The following is a 14,379-nucleotide window of genomic DNA, read 5'->3' on the forward strand; positions in this document are numbered from 1 at the left end:
GTATCTGTATCTAGATAGATTCTTGATTAAAATATCGGTATCTAGATATTATTTTAGACGATGTATCTGTATCTAGATCCATTTAAAAAGTATCTTTTAACAACTCTGCTATTTTCCCATAGTTGATTTTTAACTAATAAATCTATTGATAACAGTCCATTATCTATGATCATTTTAGCTTGAGTTTTTACATCTTTAGATTTCATTTTATTAATTTCTTATTTTCTAATAATTCCCGTGATAGGAAATGTTGCATAAAATAATATACAAATATAAATATCCAAAAAAATAAGTTGAATATGGCAATAATATAAAAAAAAATCTATTTTTTTAAAAAATGAAATAAATAGGAAAGTTTATGTATGATTTAAATTCAGTTTAATCGACAAATATTAAATAATAAACTTTGTCGCACAAGTAGTATTCCTATTATGGGTTGGCCAATTACAAATATAATTTGATTTTTTATAAATTATTGATATTTATAAAACTTAAAGAAAAATATTAAATTCCCAAGCTATTTTGTTTCAATTTTTACGATTTCTTTTATTCGTTTTCTTCGTTCAAACTATGCCCTTATAAAAATATAGAAATATAGAAATATTTAATCATCTCTCCGTACAAGTGTAGTAGATCAAACATATATTTTAGACTACGCTATGACACAAATCTTTGTCATCTCTTTTAGAAAAGAAAAGGTAAAAGAAGGTTAAAAAGAAAGAAAGAAAGAAAGAAAGAGAAAGAAAGAAAGAAAGAAAGAAAGAAAGAAAGAAAGAAAGAAAGAAAGAAAGAAAGAAAGAAAGAAAGAAAGAGAGAGAGAGAGAATATTTAATAGTAATTAGAGTGCGATGCTAGTTGGTATGCTCCATTATAAAATATGGCTGCTTATAATAAGTGAAATTTTTTTGGGGATCATATTGATTCATCGGAATATGAATGATAGAAAAAAATAATATTATTCCTATTAAGAATAATTCTTTTAAAATTTAATAATTTATTTAATATAATACCTAAAATTTTAAAAATAAAATAACTGTCGGCTTAATACTATGAGCTTTCTTTTTTGGGGAAACACATTTTAACTAAGCCGAATTAAGAAGATTTTGACTATTACACAATTATATTTCATAAATCTACCCGTGCATAAAAACTAAGAGCGAAATAGAATTTGAAGGGATTATCTTCCTGCAATAAAATAATGGGGATTAATGTAAAATATGAATATAAATTTATGTTTGTGCGTGCTAGAAGAAAATGATGAGGCTAAGTAAAATCCTATATTAAGGATTTACCCGAGGTCCCAAGGAATCGTAGTCATTCCTCGGGTCTTAATCCGTCTGCGTGGTGATAGGTTGATTGTCCCCAGAAGGTAAGTTATGTATATGATAGAGAATCAACAAAGGCAAGGCTCGTAATTATTATTTGAAAAGGAAAAATTCCAAATATGCATCGGAGGAACTATTAGGCGGGATTTTCTGCCGTAAATTTTATTGGTAATATTTAAGTCCGCTTGTCGTCCGTGATCTCGATAATGGCTGCCATAACCGGCTGGGATATAATGGGGAAGTGATTATTTGCTAATCTTACGAATCGCTTTTTAAAATATCTTTTCCGGGGTCTGGCATCGTTAAAATTCGAATCGTCGTTTATTTTTTAAAGAAAAATCCCTATATTTTTATTTATTTTTTAGTGCTCTAAGGCTTGGCCAAGTTTTTATTCTAAAAAGAATATGGTTCTAACATTAAGTTGAGGCTAAATTTAGACGTTTAAGTCAGTTTTTAAAGGGATATACTTGACCACTATTGGAGTCGGTTAAAGTTAGGCGATTTAACATCACAAAAAAAACTGAAATTTTTTTAAAAATAAATTGAACATTTTTTTTTAGAATAATAGTTAAAAATATATACGTTTAGCGGCAATATTTTTTTTTCCCCGCGATGTGCTATTTTTTTTAACGTTTAAATCATTTCCTTTAGCGAGTTTTTTTTTAAATTTAAAAATTTGAATTTTACCGGAAATGTAATCCACCATGTTTAGAATAACCTATCTTATTCATTGTAGAAAAAAATTTTGCCGTTAATCTTTGAGTCATTTACAATTAATAAAAAAAAATTAATATAAATTATATTTGGGTCCATAAGTTTCATTATTAAAATTGTCTGAAAATCATTAGGAAAGATATTCAAGTGGAATACAGTTCCGGTAGGAAAACGCTATCAAAGTATTTAAAGTTGAAAAAATAACACGTTCACGCTAAAAAAACATACAATATAATTTGCTGCTAAGGTTAGAAAAAGTGCTTCGAATGTTAATGCTCTTAAATATCTATTTATATTTACACATAAATGATAAACCATCTTGTATAGTAGAAATCTGCAAAAGTAGGCCCAGACCGTACCGGCCTGAGTCCGGCCCGGCCTATTTTAGAAAAACCGGGTTCGGGCCGGGTCGAGCTTAATATTATTTTTAAAAATTCTTCCTGGGCCCATCGGGCATCGGAAATTTTTTTTAAATATATCTAAATTTATCAATTTTATATTGAATTTTTTTATTTAAAATAAAAATATTTGATGCCATATAACATATGACTTATATTTTGAGTAATTTATAAAAATTAATTTCTATATTTAAATAAATTCGGGCCGGGTCGGGCCGGTAAATTATTTTAAAAAAATTTCGGGTTCTAGCCGGGTTTGAAAAATTGGCCCGATGCAGATTACTAACTTGTAACGCAGATTTGATTTGTTTATAAATGAATTATAAGCAAATGTACACTCCTTAGATGGAAAAAATTTATAATTTAAATTATATTTTACAAATGTATTTATATATAAAAAAAAATATAGATTCCTTTTGGCATATATTGGCGCCTGATTACAGAGAAATAGTGTTCTCAAGAATGCAAATATGCTAGATTATAATCAATATTGTTAGATTTTATGTGTCATCCACTAGTAATAGAAGGTAATATTTGCCAAAATCAGAACATATAAATACGGAGGAAAAGTTTTAAAAAAAACCTAATAAAAAATACAAGCATAAACTCTATATTTAGCCTAAAAATTAATTAAAATATTGAATTTATAAATATAATTACAATTACAATATCAGATCATTAGACGTTTCCTATAATGGTTATAAAATATTATGCTAGGTTGATGATGTCAAATTATCTATAAGGAACTTTAAAGGGATATATTGAACAACAAAACCTTAATAATTTTTTCAAAAAATAAAATATTATTATAAACTATTTAGTAAAGTTACCGGTTATTTAATTTCGAATAAAAGGATATGTCATTGTAATTATACTCCAAAAAAAAATTATCACAAATTACATATAATATTAAATAATTAAATGTAAAAATATTTACTCTTTCGGGAGACATCCTCTAATACCATGACAGTATTCGTTACTTCCACAGTTACATTCTAAATTTTAAAAAAAATATATATATGTATTGGCGGATGGGGAATAATCTTTTTTTTTTGACTTAGAATCATGATCTGCAAATTTATAATTCTTTTTTTCAATACTCCTGGGCTGGATCTTAAGGATTCAAAGAAGGTTTCTAAAATCTAAGTGGCATCCTGGATCAAATATCAGGAATGTTTAATTTTTAAAAAAAATAAAATATTTTTATTTTTATTATCTATACTATTTTCGCATCGAGTTCCGTAATAGTTTCTTAAGCACCAACAATTCCCATTATACTTGCATGTATTATTCCAAAAAAATTTTTGGCAATCAGTCCGACATTCTTTTTTGGCGCGAGTCAATCACACATATTTTTTCCGGAAGTGCACCAAAAAAAAATGAAAGAAAAAGGGAATAATATTATTTTTTCGAATATCGTTTTAAAAAAAAGCTTTAATCTTGGGCTCCAAAATTAGTCGATGACATATGATAATACCTAAACTGACGATATTTGAAAGCGTCGTGGCGAATCAGCTGGACCCGCCATTTTGGTAACCGGTAATATAGTAATTATTCTCGTGTTAAAAACTAACTATTAAATTGATAACCTTGCTTCCTTTACCATCCTCGAATTGCGTCTCAGAACATAGGAAATAAAATTGGCTTCTCGTTCAAAAATTAAGTATTTTTAAATAATGATATAGAGGTATAAACAAAATGGCGTCCCCAGCTGTTTAACAGTGAGATGTGTCAGTCTAGGTATCATTATGTGTCATCAAAATTGGTGTTTGTTAAACGCGACCCGATTTCGGCAATTTTTGAAATTAATATTTTTGCCGCCAAAAAAAATTAATAAAACACGAAAGCCCCCGAGATTTCGTTGATAGATGTTGTACACAAACCTTTCTCTCCCAAATCTTTGATGCGAAATCCCCAAGGTTCGCGCGTATATATCTTTTTTGGCGCTAAAACATTGGGTTATAGCGGTTTAACAACAAACATGCCCTAATTTTATGGAATTTTTTTATTTCCACGATTAAATGAATATCGAGTTTCAAATTTTTCACAAAAACACTCCCTAAAAATATGTATATATATACCGAATTCACAATTATCGCCGTAATAGCCCAATTCGCAGAAACAACCACCTAAGGGTGTGTTCAATATTGTATTATTTCTGTTACAGGTGGATTCTTTAAAGAGAGAAAATATACGTGTAAAATGTGTCGAATTTGTTTAAAAGTTTTATAAAAATAAAATATATTTATAAGATTATTATGATTTTTGAATTTTGATTTTTGAAAGAAAAGACCTTTGTCACATGTAGTCCCATATTTCCAATCCCTACAACGGCATTGACCATCCGCACGGCAAAATTTATTGTCGGGACATAAGCTACCATCTAATGATAAAAAAAAAAAATTTATATACAAACAACCAAAATTATAATAGAAGTTTGTCAATCCTAAATGAGGATGATAAGCGTCCCGATGCCATGTCTATGACATCTTGGCACTGCGGCAATAAGACTTGTCTGGGATGTCTCATGCGTTACCTCATTTCCGGCTAACAGAAACACTGACCCCCCTTGGAACTCCAAGAAATCAATAAATGCAATAGATGTTGGTCTCTTCTTAATTCCTTTATTTTTTATTCCTCTAAATTTTATACAAACAAAATCACAATTTATAATAGAATTATCGTCCAATTTGGAATATAAATCAGCAGAATTAACTCATATTAATATTTTTTTACAGAATATACGAGTTTCAGGATAAAATGGGGTTAGAGTCCGTGCTGAACTTGAAATTTGTTTTAAAAATTGATTTAGATGCCATTGTTAAAATCGTTATTTTCGCACTGCTCTATTCCCCAAGATTTCTAGTAAACGGTGACAGTTTAATAATCAATAAACGATTAATTTTACGATTAATTTTGATAAAGAATAAATAACGGGTACCTGGTGAGGTGCTGCCATTCAAACGACCCGGCACGGCTCGACCCGGCACGGCTCGGCCGGGTTTCCTGCCCAACTCAGATTATTTTCATGGACAATAATGGCGAAATATTCGATTTTCAAATATTCGACCCGGCTCGGGTATTTTTTTTATATAAAAATTTTTTTTTACAACAGTTAGCGGGGCAGGTTCGAGCCCACAAGTTCTCTGATAAATATACACATATAAATATATAAACTTATCAACTATCTAAAAGAATTTATTTAATTTACTAAAAAAAAAAAAAATTGATAGAGAGCTGCAGATAGAACAGTTATCCACTCATATTTTATTCTTCCAAAGGGTCGGGAAAGGGGAGGAGGAGATGACGGGAGCCGATTAAGACAACAAAAAACGAAATTTTTTTTAGCGTTTTTAAACGCTTTGTTTTCTTAAAATTGGAAGTTAACTCAATATCTTTCTAAAAAAAAAAAATGGTTCTGAAAAGAAAAGGAAATGAATAAAAATAAACGCTTAAATATACTTCGCGTCACGTTTTCCGGGGTAACTTTGCATAAGCATCTACCCAAACTATCGCATCCGGATGAGACCAGCGGATCGCACGGGCAGTCTTATGACATATGATGGAAGAGAAAAAAAAAATTATTTTGTGCTTTATTGGGATCTTAAATCCCAAAAATGATTGAATCTCGATTTCCTAGCACCGATTAATTTTTTTGTGGAGGAGAAAAAATCTATACATAATTCCCTAATGATTAAGAATGTATCGGTAGGATAAGAGGATAAAATTTGTTGAAATTATCAATTTCCTATTTGTCGAACAATTACGGTTTTGTTAAAAACCGCCCAATGTTGAGTTCGATTTTAACGGTCCGTTTAACACTTTTTTAGTCGATATCGATATTTATAAAGCGAGCTTCTTAGAGATTTGGCGAATAGAGGGTCCCTAGAGGGTCCAAACCTTTTCTTTCCCATCTTATGAGCAATCTTCGGGATTACGTTCACCTTTATATTCTGGCTAAAGAACATCAACCCTTTTTTTTAAGAATCGATTAATATTTCAGTTATAATATTTCCGTATGATTTTTTTTCCTCCTTAAAATTTAAAAAAAAAAAAAATTACATAATTTCATTCGAGTTTTTTTTTAGATCAAAGTGGAATGGATATTCTGACTGAGGTCCAGAAAAAGAGCTTAAATTACATTCCTAATATATATTATTGAATTCCTCCAATTACTTCTTTTTTTTATTAAAGCATTGATTCTAGCATTGTTAACCGACTCGATTAGGGCTGGCTCTTTATTTTATGCAGAATAATATTACAGAAGTCTGAAGATTTTGCTCATGGGTGGCACAAAGGTTCTAATCAATTAGCGAAATATCGAGGTTCTAGACAATATTTTTTTTCTGGCAGAAATATTGAGTTATAGTCGTTTTTTTTAAAAAAATCGCGGATCAGAACGATTCCGTTTAACAAACACTGATTTATTCTTTGAGAGAGTGAAGCTAGCGTTTCATCGACATGTAACAATTCCTAGACTTGTGCGTTCGATAAAAGTGTACATCAATGAAAAAAATTAGCTGGGGGACGCCATTTTGATTACCCCCTTACCACTTGACGCAAACTTATTCAAAGAATTTGCCCGATAATTCGAGATGGATGATAAGGAAGCAAAGTTATCGAATTTAAATAGTTAGTTTTAAAACATGCGAATAGTTACTTATATATACGGGTTACCAAAAATGGCGGGTCCAGCTGATCTGCATTCAACGAACGCTTTCAAATACATTATTATGAATGGCATCGTCACGTCTAGGTATTGTCATACGTCATTGGCAAATTTACTAGCGAGCTATTTTATATCGCCATTTTTTGTTGAAGAGCCATTTTATTAAATTTTTTTTAAATTTTATTCTCCATTTTCTGTATTCCCCACTACCCCCATTTTTTTTAAAATATATTGTGATTCTTTTTTTAAAAAACATTTATTTCTTTTATTTTTGGTAACCTTTGTATTTATTTATTTTTCACCATTCTTTTTAGATATATCTTATCTGTATTTTTTTTTCCTCTCATTTCTATTTCCACTTGTTTTGCGTTTCCCATATTTAGTATCTAATTAAATAATTTCATGCTAACGGATTTGGCTCTGTTAGCGATTTTTTTTTGGAGTGCAGGAACCTAGTAGCTCTAACAGGATTAACAATCTTATAAAGAATTCCAGAATAATTTAAATTTGAATATATATATAAATGTTTATTAACAACTTGAGTGAACAACAAATATATTAATCTTCTTTTCTATTAAGAACTTTTAGGAGACTTGTAGATAAATATTCCAAGCCAGAGATCACATGATTTAAATAGTAATCATTTGTTATTCCCATATAAGAGGTAATAATTTATATTCTTCGTGCAATGAGAACACCGTAGTGGGAAGTTAAAATTTATATTTATAAATCAATAAGACGCTTTCTAGGTATATAATGTAATACATCAAAATATTTTGAATTATAACCTATATCGCAATTCGCTCCATATTTAAACCTATCACAGATACAGGAACCCCTAAAAGGATTACACTTCTTTAAGGGACAACCACTCCTGCAATCTATTTTAATTATTATAATTATTATTTTTAAATATACAAATATACTTTATATATTTTTTTTTTACTTCTTTGGCATTTTAATCCCCAGTAACCTTCGTGACAATAACAGATCCCGTAGAAGGAGCGATTTCCGGTTGACCCATTCTGGTTACACTGGCAATCTTAGTTTTTAGCATAATATAATGTTCAAAATTAAGAATATTCTGAAATAACGGGATCTAATGAAACGATATTACACTTATTAAAAATGGCGGGAATATATATACTTGCAATAAATCATCTTTTTTTAAAAAAGGGCGCCTTTGGGGGGGGGGGGGAGGGGTTCTAAGGGTCTGGGGGTTAAATAATAAGTACCCCCCCCCCTCACTTATCCATAACCCAAAAGGATTACTTGTCTTATAAAACTATTTTTCCAATTTTCAAAATATGCTATAAAAATATTAACACAAATACTTGATTAATTAATGATCAACAGGCAGAGTGTATCAGAAAAAGGCATTGTAGGCTAATGTAACGAAAATATTTGAAATAGTAGCTTTTTTTTGAGTTTATCAAGATACTTATAGATAGCCCGTCAAAAAATGAAGGGGAAATGAGAATTTTCTCCTTACTTTTATATGATAGTATTTTTACCCCCCCCCCCTCTCCCTCCTCTCTTCGGGACCAGATTCAATCCATTAAAACATTAAAACTGAAGTGTAAATACTAGGGTTTGAGCTTAAAAAAAATAATATATATATTTAAAAGCTCTTGCTTGATAATATCAACATTTATTTGTTAAATATCACTGATCTCACCTATGGCTAATATTTAATATCAAAAAATAAAAAATTCCTTCCCAAACCCCAATGAAAGATGATATTTTATCTGAGCTATAAATCCAGTTTTATCCTGCACTTAATGACATATATAATAGCTAGACCGACGATTCATTCATTCATTAAAAGTTGTACATCAATGCAAATCAGCTGGAGACGCCATCTTGGTTACACTAATCATTATTAAAAAAATTTAAAACGAGAGCTTAATTTAATTCCCTATATCTGACGCGAAATTTATTAAAGAATTACCGGATCATCGAGATAATAAGGAAGCAAAGTTATCAATTTAATAGTTAGTTTTTAACATGAGAATAATTACTACACGTGTTACCAAAATGGCGGATCCAGCTGATTTGCTTGTAACGACGCTTAAAAAATGCATTTTAACGAATGAATGAATCGTCAGTCTAGGTATTATATATGTCATTGCCTGCACTAGATTTTGATCATTGTGCAGTTTAATGAAAGATTCATCGATGAATGGGTGAAATTTTTTAAATCAAAAATCGTCATTTTTTTTTACACCCAAAGGGAATGGCGGAAAAACCATTCGTTAAAGGTTGATATTGAGGGCATATCCGTTGAATTTTACGATTTAAATTCAAGTCAAAATATGTCTAAATTTCGAAATATTTTATATTATAAGTAAAATGAGGGAGAAGCAATTATTACACGTGACCTGGAGGTAAAAGAATCTAAAGATTTGTCAGATTCCTGAGAAACATAAAACGTATTTTATTAAAACATTTTATATTAATGCATCATTTAGCTTCTTCTTCTTCTGATGATGATGATTTCTTAGATTTATGATTCAGACTGGAATTCTAATATTTTAACCTTATCGTTTACTTTTAAATTTTTTTTTCTGCTATTCCTTAATTTATCAATTTTGTATAAATATTTATTAACCATTCCTTCAGCCTCATGTACTGCAGAGAGGGTGGCAAAAAAAAATTCACTGTTTTTTCAAGGGGGGGGGGGTATTGGGGCCACAACATCCGCCCCTTCTCTTATAAGTTAATAGTAGTAGATGCTTTAGGTGGGGGTATGGGGGGGGGGGTAGCTTAAATTTTGACTTTTAAGTGTTTAGCCACTCTGATCTATTTATCAAATTATATAAAAATTATTAATTTTTTAAAACCTAAAGTGCAATTAGTTCCAAATTTGCCAAACCCACATTCATTGCTTCTTGTCTCGACAACTGTAACGGCTAATAAATATATGGGTATAAAAAATTTTAAGATGGATTTAAAAAAAAAAAAGGTTAGTCGGCACAGCCAAATGATTAAAATCCCAAAAATAAAATAATCTTTATGGGGGATCAATATCGTGTTCCTGAGCTAATTGGTATGGTTGAAAATAATGTAATTTAACAAAATTCCATGATTGTCATCAATTTGGAATTTAAATATATATGACTATAACTTTATTAAAACATGCTTTCTTTCTAATTTATTTTTTTTAGAAATAATGCATGACTGGCTTTTTTCTCATTTTTTTTTAAAACATGTGCTCGAGTGGACTTCCAATTTCTAGGAATAAACCTTTAATAAATCAATAAGTAAATGATCCATCATTTTTAAAGTTATACGCAGAAAATGAAAAGGTAATTTTGAAAGGATTTATATAAAATTGAATCTTAGTTAAGAAGCTAATGAGGCGTGTGTTACACATATTCTTGTTACTTGCCGGTAAAAAGACATTTAAAACTTGAAATAAATATATATAATATATAACACATAGTGTTGTTTATTTTTAAAAACGGCAAACTCAATATTTTAGCCAGAAAGATATTTGCCTAATCCTCCAGATTTCGATAATATATCTCTAGAACTCTTTGTTCCTTCTATGAGCAAAATCTTCAGGCTTAGAGTACTATTTCTCTGGATGAAATATTGAGTCAGCTGTTCTTAGAAATCGGCTCAAACACGAGCCCTTCAACAACACTAACAACACATTGTATATATATTATATTATATATATCGTTTTGTTTACTCAAAGCCTACAAAAGGGAATTTAAAGGGAAAATTTTGTGAAGTTGTACAGTTCATGCCGGTTATACATGACATGAGCAATGAAAGCTTACTAAGCTAAATTGTAAAGAACGGAGATGGGAATATCTAGAAAAACTGGCAAGAAATTGCGAACATGGTTGAGAGTAGAAGCGATAGAAGTGATAGGTGAGAAAAAAAATAGATTGAGATGTCTTGGGCATGTGGAACAAAGGACGAAGAGTGACAGGGAATAAGAACCAGACTTCGAGGTAGACCCAAGATGAGGTGGATAATGGTGATAGTAGCGGATATGACAAAAATGGATCTTACAAATAGTGATGCACATCACTGTCAAAAAATTGAGAAAGAAAATGGGGAATACCAGGGTAAAGTCGAATCGCCCATTGAACGGAGCAAAAGATGAAAGATTTATTAGAGTTCAAAATATATTTATTTCAAATATAGGCATTGGAAATAAATTAAACTTGTATATATGTTGATATGCGGACAAAGAAAATTATTGGTAAAGTAAGTAAAATTTGTGAAAATTTTAGTATCATGTCAGAACGGGAAATATAAAATTGTATAGATATGTTTAGTAATAATTCTTCACCTCAAATTCGCCAAACCATATGAAAAAAAAAGTATCAGAAATTAAAAACTATGATATCGCGCCTCAAGCACTCTTAAGTTGATATCAGGAATTAGAGCGTATTTAGTAAATTTTAGCAATTCAGCCCGTTTGGTAGAACATAATTTAAAGAAAACCTTATCATTGACAAATGAAAATTGTGCCAAGATTGGCATCTTAGAAAGAAATAGAAAGGCGCTGAATAGCTGGCTGAGCCTGCTATATTTAGAATTCATCAATTTTGAAATTTTGCAGTTAAGGCGCAGGCGCACTAAATATGGGATTTTGGAATCTAAAATCAATAACACCCTAAATCTGGAAGCTTGGGTTCTCCGCTGCCACCGTAAAAAGGTACGCGGGGAGCTGATACGAAAAAAATTAATTTTTTTTTTTTATCGAAAATCAAAAAAAAAAAGATTTTCTAACATAAATAAACTTCCATTTATTATTATACATAATAAATTTGAAATAAAATTGAATTCTAAGTTAACAAAAATAAAAAAAAATAAAAATAACAAAGTTAGTGAAGGTGCATGGTTCGGTCATATCCGTCTCAGGCCGAGACCGGACTGGACCTACAGATCCTTTTCGAAGAGCTACGGCCCTATTTTATTAATATCTCTAAGTTTGCTTCGTTATCCAATTAATATTATATTTGTTCTTTTTTTTTTAAACCTAATTTTTTATTTTTTGCGTATTTTATATTATTTCATGTTTTTTTTTCCTAGAGGAGTTATTTTTAGCTTTCGTGAATCTTTAAGTTCATTCCTATTTTGGCAAGAAAACCAATAAGCATTTAATAGTCCCGAAACAAGAATTAAATTAGGTAAACACGAAAAGGACCATTGGCTATATCGATCGTTTCTAGAAGACCATAATCCGGATCGGTCCGGTTCGGACCGGTTCGAGTGTATCGATCCGGTCTGGACCATGAACCGGATAGTGACCTTAACTATACAAGGTTTATAATATTTGAATATTAAATGAATTGAATGATTTACGTTCGTCGACAAATGAATATATAATTATTCATTCGATTTTAAAACTAAATAATATTTTTATATTTAAAAAAATAAATTATTGTTTATATATATTATAATATATATTAAGTAAGGTTTTGTTCCACCTCTTTAAAATGATTATTGAAATTCTGTGATTTTTTTTTAAAGATTATATTTGTCTTCTTTAGTTTTAAATTTCATTATTATTTGAATCGTGTTATATTTTTAGTATAGGTCAATATGGAATGCTTAAATAGGAATAATTTTTATAATCCGCGTGGAAAACACAATATATAAAGAAGGTTATTGGTAATAAAAATTTATATAAGGTTTCAAGTTAGAAGGAAATATATAGGAATCAACACTTTTTTAGCATACGTCTTTCTATCTTTCTTTAGCATCTTTGGAAATTGGGATGCCAAAAATGAAAATTAGTATAACTGTGATATTGAAAATCAATTCTAATAGCCGATTTTTCATCCTCAAAATCTAGGTCCTAAATGTAACCGCACTGAATACTGTAGACTACATTTTGGATCTTAATGTAATGGCATCAACAATATTTAGACATGTTAGTGTTGTTAAATCACTCCATTTGAGCGAATTTTTAAAAACCGGTTAATGTGATTGTTTGGGCATCTCTTAGCAAAATCTCGAGTCATATGCAATTTCTGGCTAAAACGTGGTAGCCTTTTAAACAACACTATTCAAAATAGAATTTGGTATAACCTTATCAAAAATGTTTCCTTTTTGTATGACAAGATATTTCCAACAAAACTGGATATAGATATACAACAGTGTTGAAATGAAGCATATACCACCAGAATATGTTTGTATCTAAGTTACGAAAAAAAAATATATTGATGGATGGTGGAAAATACTTTTTATCTAACTTTAAGTGTATATTTGTATTTGTTAAATAACGGGTGCAAACGGCAATAGATCTTCTATATTTAAGGCCCAAATTTTTTAAAAAAAAGAGTAGTTTACCCCAAAATAATTTTATGTGAGCCTCTAGATGTGGTATATATAGATCAGAAACCCGCCAACCCTGCCCTAAACCCGGCCATTTTAATTTTTTAAATATATCCGGGCTGGACCAACCTCTGCAGGTCTCTGATATAGATCCTAAATTTTCTGCAATTTATCAGCAAAATCTCTGGGTATGCTGCTAAAAATCTTAAAATCGGACCGTTTTTTAAAAAAAATTGACCCTTTTATTTCGGTTCCTAGAAAATTTTATAAATTTAAACAAAATCAGTTTTTCCGGTTAATTGACTCAACCCGGTTCGAACGGTTGCGGACCCGGTTTTTCAAAAACTATGAACAACGTATATAATTGATAATATATATATATATATAATCTTACCGATTAGGAATGTACATAATAATAAGCATATAAAGATATTCTCCAACATTTTTTAATTTTAATTTTTTTTTGAAGGTAAAAGATAATTATATATAAATAAGTACCACCTTAAATTTTGTTTTTAGAAAAAAAAAATTTTTAGAAACTTTTATTTTCTGTAAATATATTTAGTTTTTTTTTTTTATTTATTTATCATTAACCAATCACAACCGAGATAATAATACAGAAAATTAGCCTAACTTCGCAGAATTTGATTAATTTTTGTTAATAATATTAATATACATATAAATATATGAACTTTTATTTATGAATTAGTTATTGTATCTCATTTTAAAGTACAATATATTTATGGTTAGGGTGACTCCCTCTCCAACAACAACAACAATTTAGTAGGAAACGTCATCTGAATTAAGGATTTATTTAAGCATCATGTGATTTATTGTGCAAGATGTTTTTACTCAAACCCTACTTGGCCTCAGAGATTTATTTATGAATTCTAAGAATTTTTTTTATTTTATACAATATTTTTGTAATGGGTGAATATTTTTTATTAAATAGTACTTGGAAACCAATTTC

At 29.7% G+C, this 14,379-nt stretch overlaps 2 long non-coding RNA genes across 3 annotated transcripts; both read right to left on the reverse strand.

Annotated features, from left to right (window-relative positions):
• Positions 1-439: 439 nt before the first annotated feature.
• Positions 440-8,053, reverse strand: LOC135929060 (uncharacterized). 2 transcript variants are annotated; one of them, XR_010572469.1, is made up of 8 exons: positions 7,895-8,053; positions 5,900-5,986; positions 4,731-4,820; positions 4,519-4,611; positions 3,660-3,761; positions 3,375-3,432; positions 1,293-1,618; positions 440-575 (listed from the first exon to the last, which is right to left on the reverse strand). It is a non-coding gene; the product is annotated as an uncharacterized LOC135929060 (long non-coding RNA). The 2 variants fall into 2 exon arrangements; XR_010572468.1 differs by lacking the exon at positions 7,895-8,053 and having other exon boundaries at positions 5,900-6,087.
• Positions 8,053-13,917, reverse strand: LOC135929061 (uncharacterized). The gene is made up of 3 exons (XR_010572470.1): positions 13,804-13,917; positions 9,950-10,018; positions 8,053-8,148 (listed from the first exon to the last, which is right to left on the reverse strand). It is a non-coding gene; the product is annotated as an uncharacterized LOC135929061 (long non-coding RNA).
• Positions 13,918-14,379: the final 462 nt, after the last annotated feature.

The sequence above is a fragment of the Gordionus sp. m RMFG-2023 genome, chromosome 4, assembly GCF_954871325.1.
Source record: "Gordionus sp. m RMFG-2023 chromosome 4, tfGorSpeb1-WG-v2, whole genome shotgun sequence".
Taxonomy (NCBI): domain Eukaryota; kingdom Metazoa; phylum Nematomorpha; class Gordioida; order Chordodea; family Parachordodidae; genus Gordionus; species Gordionus sp. m RMFG-2023.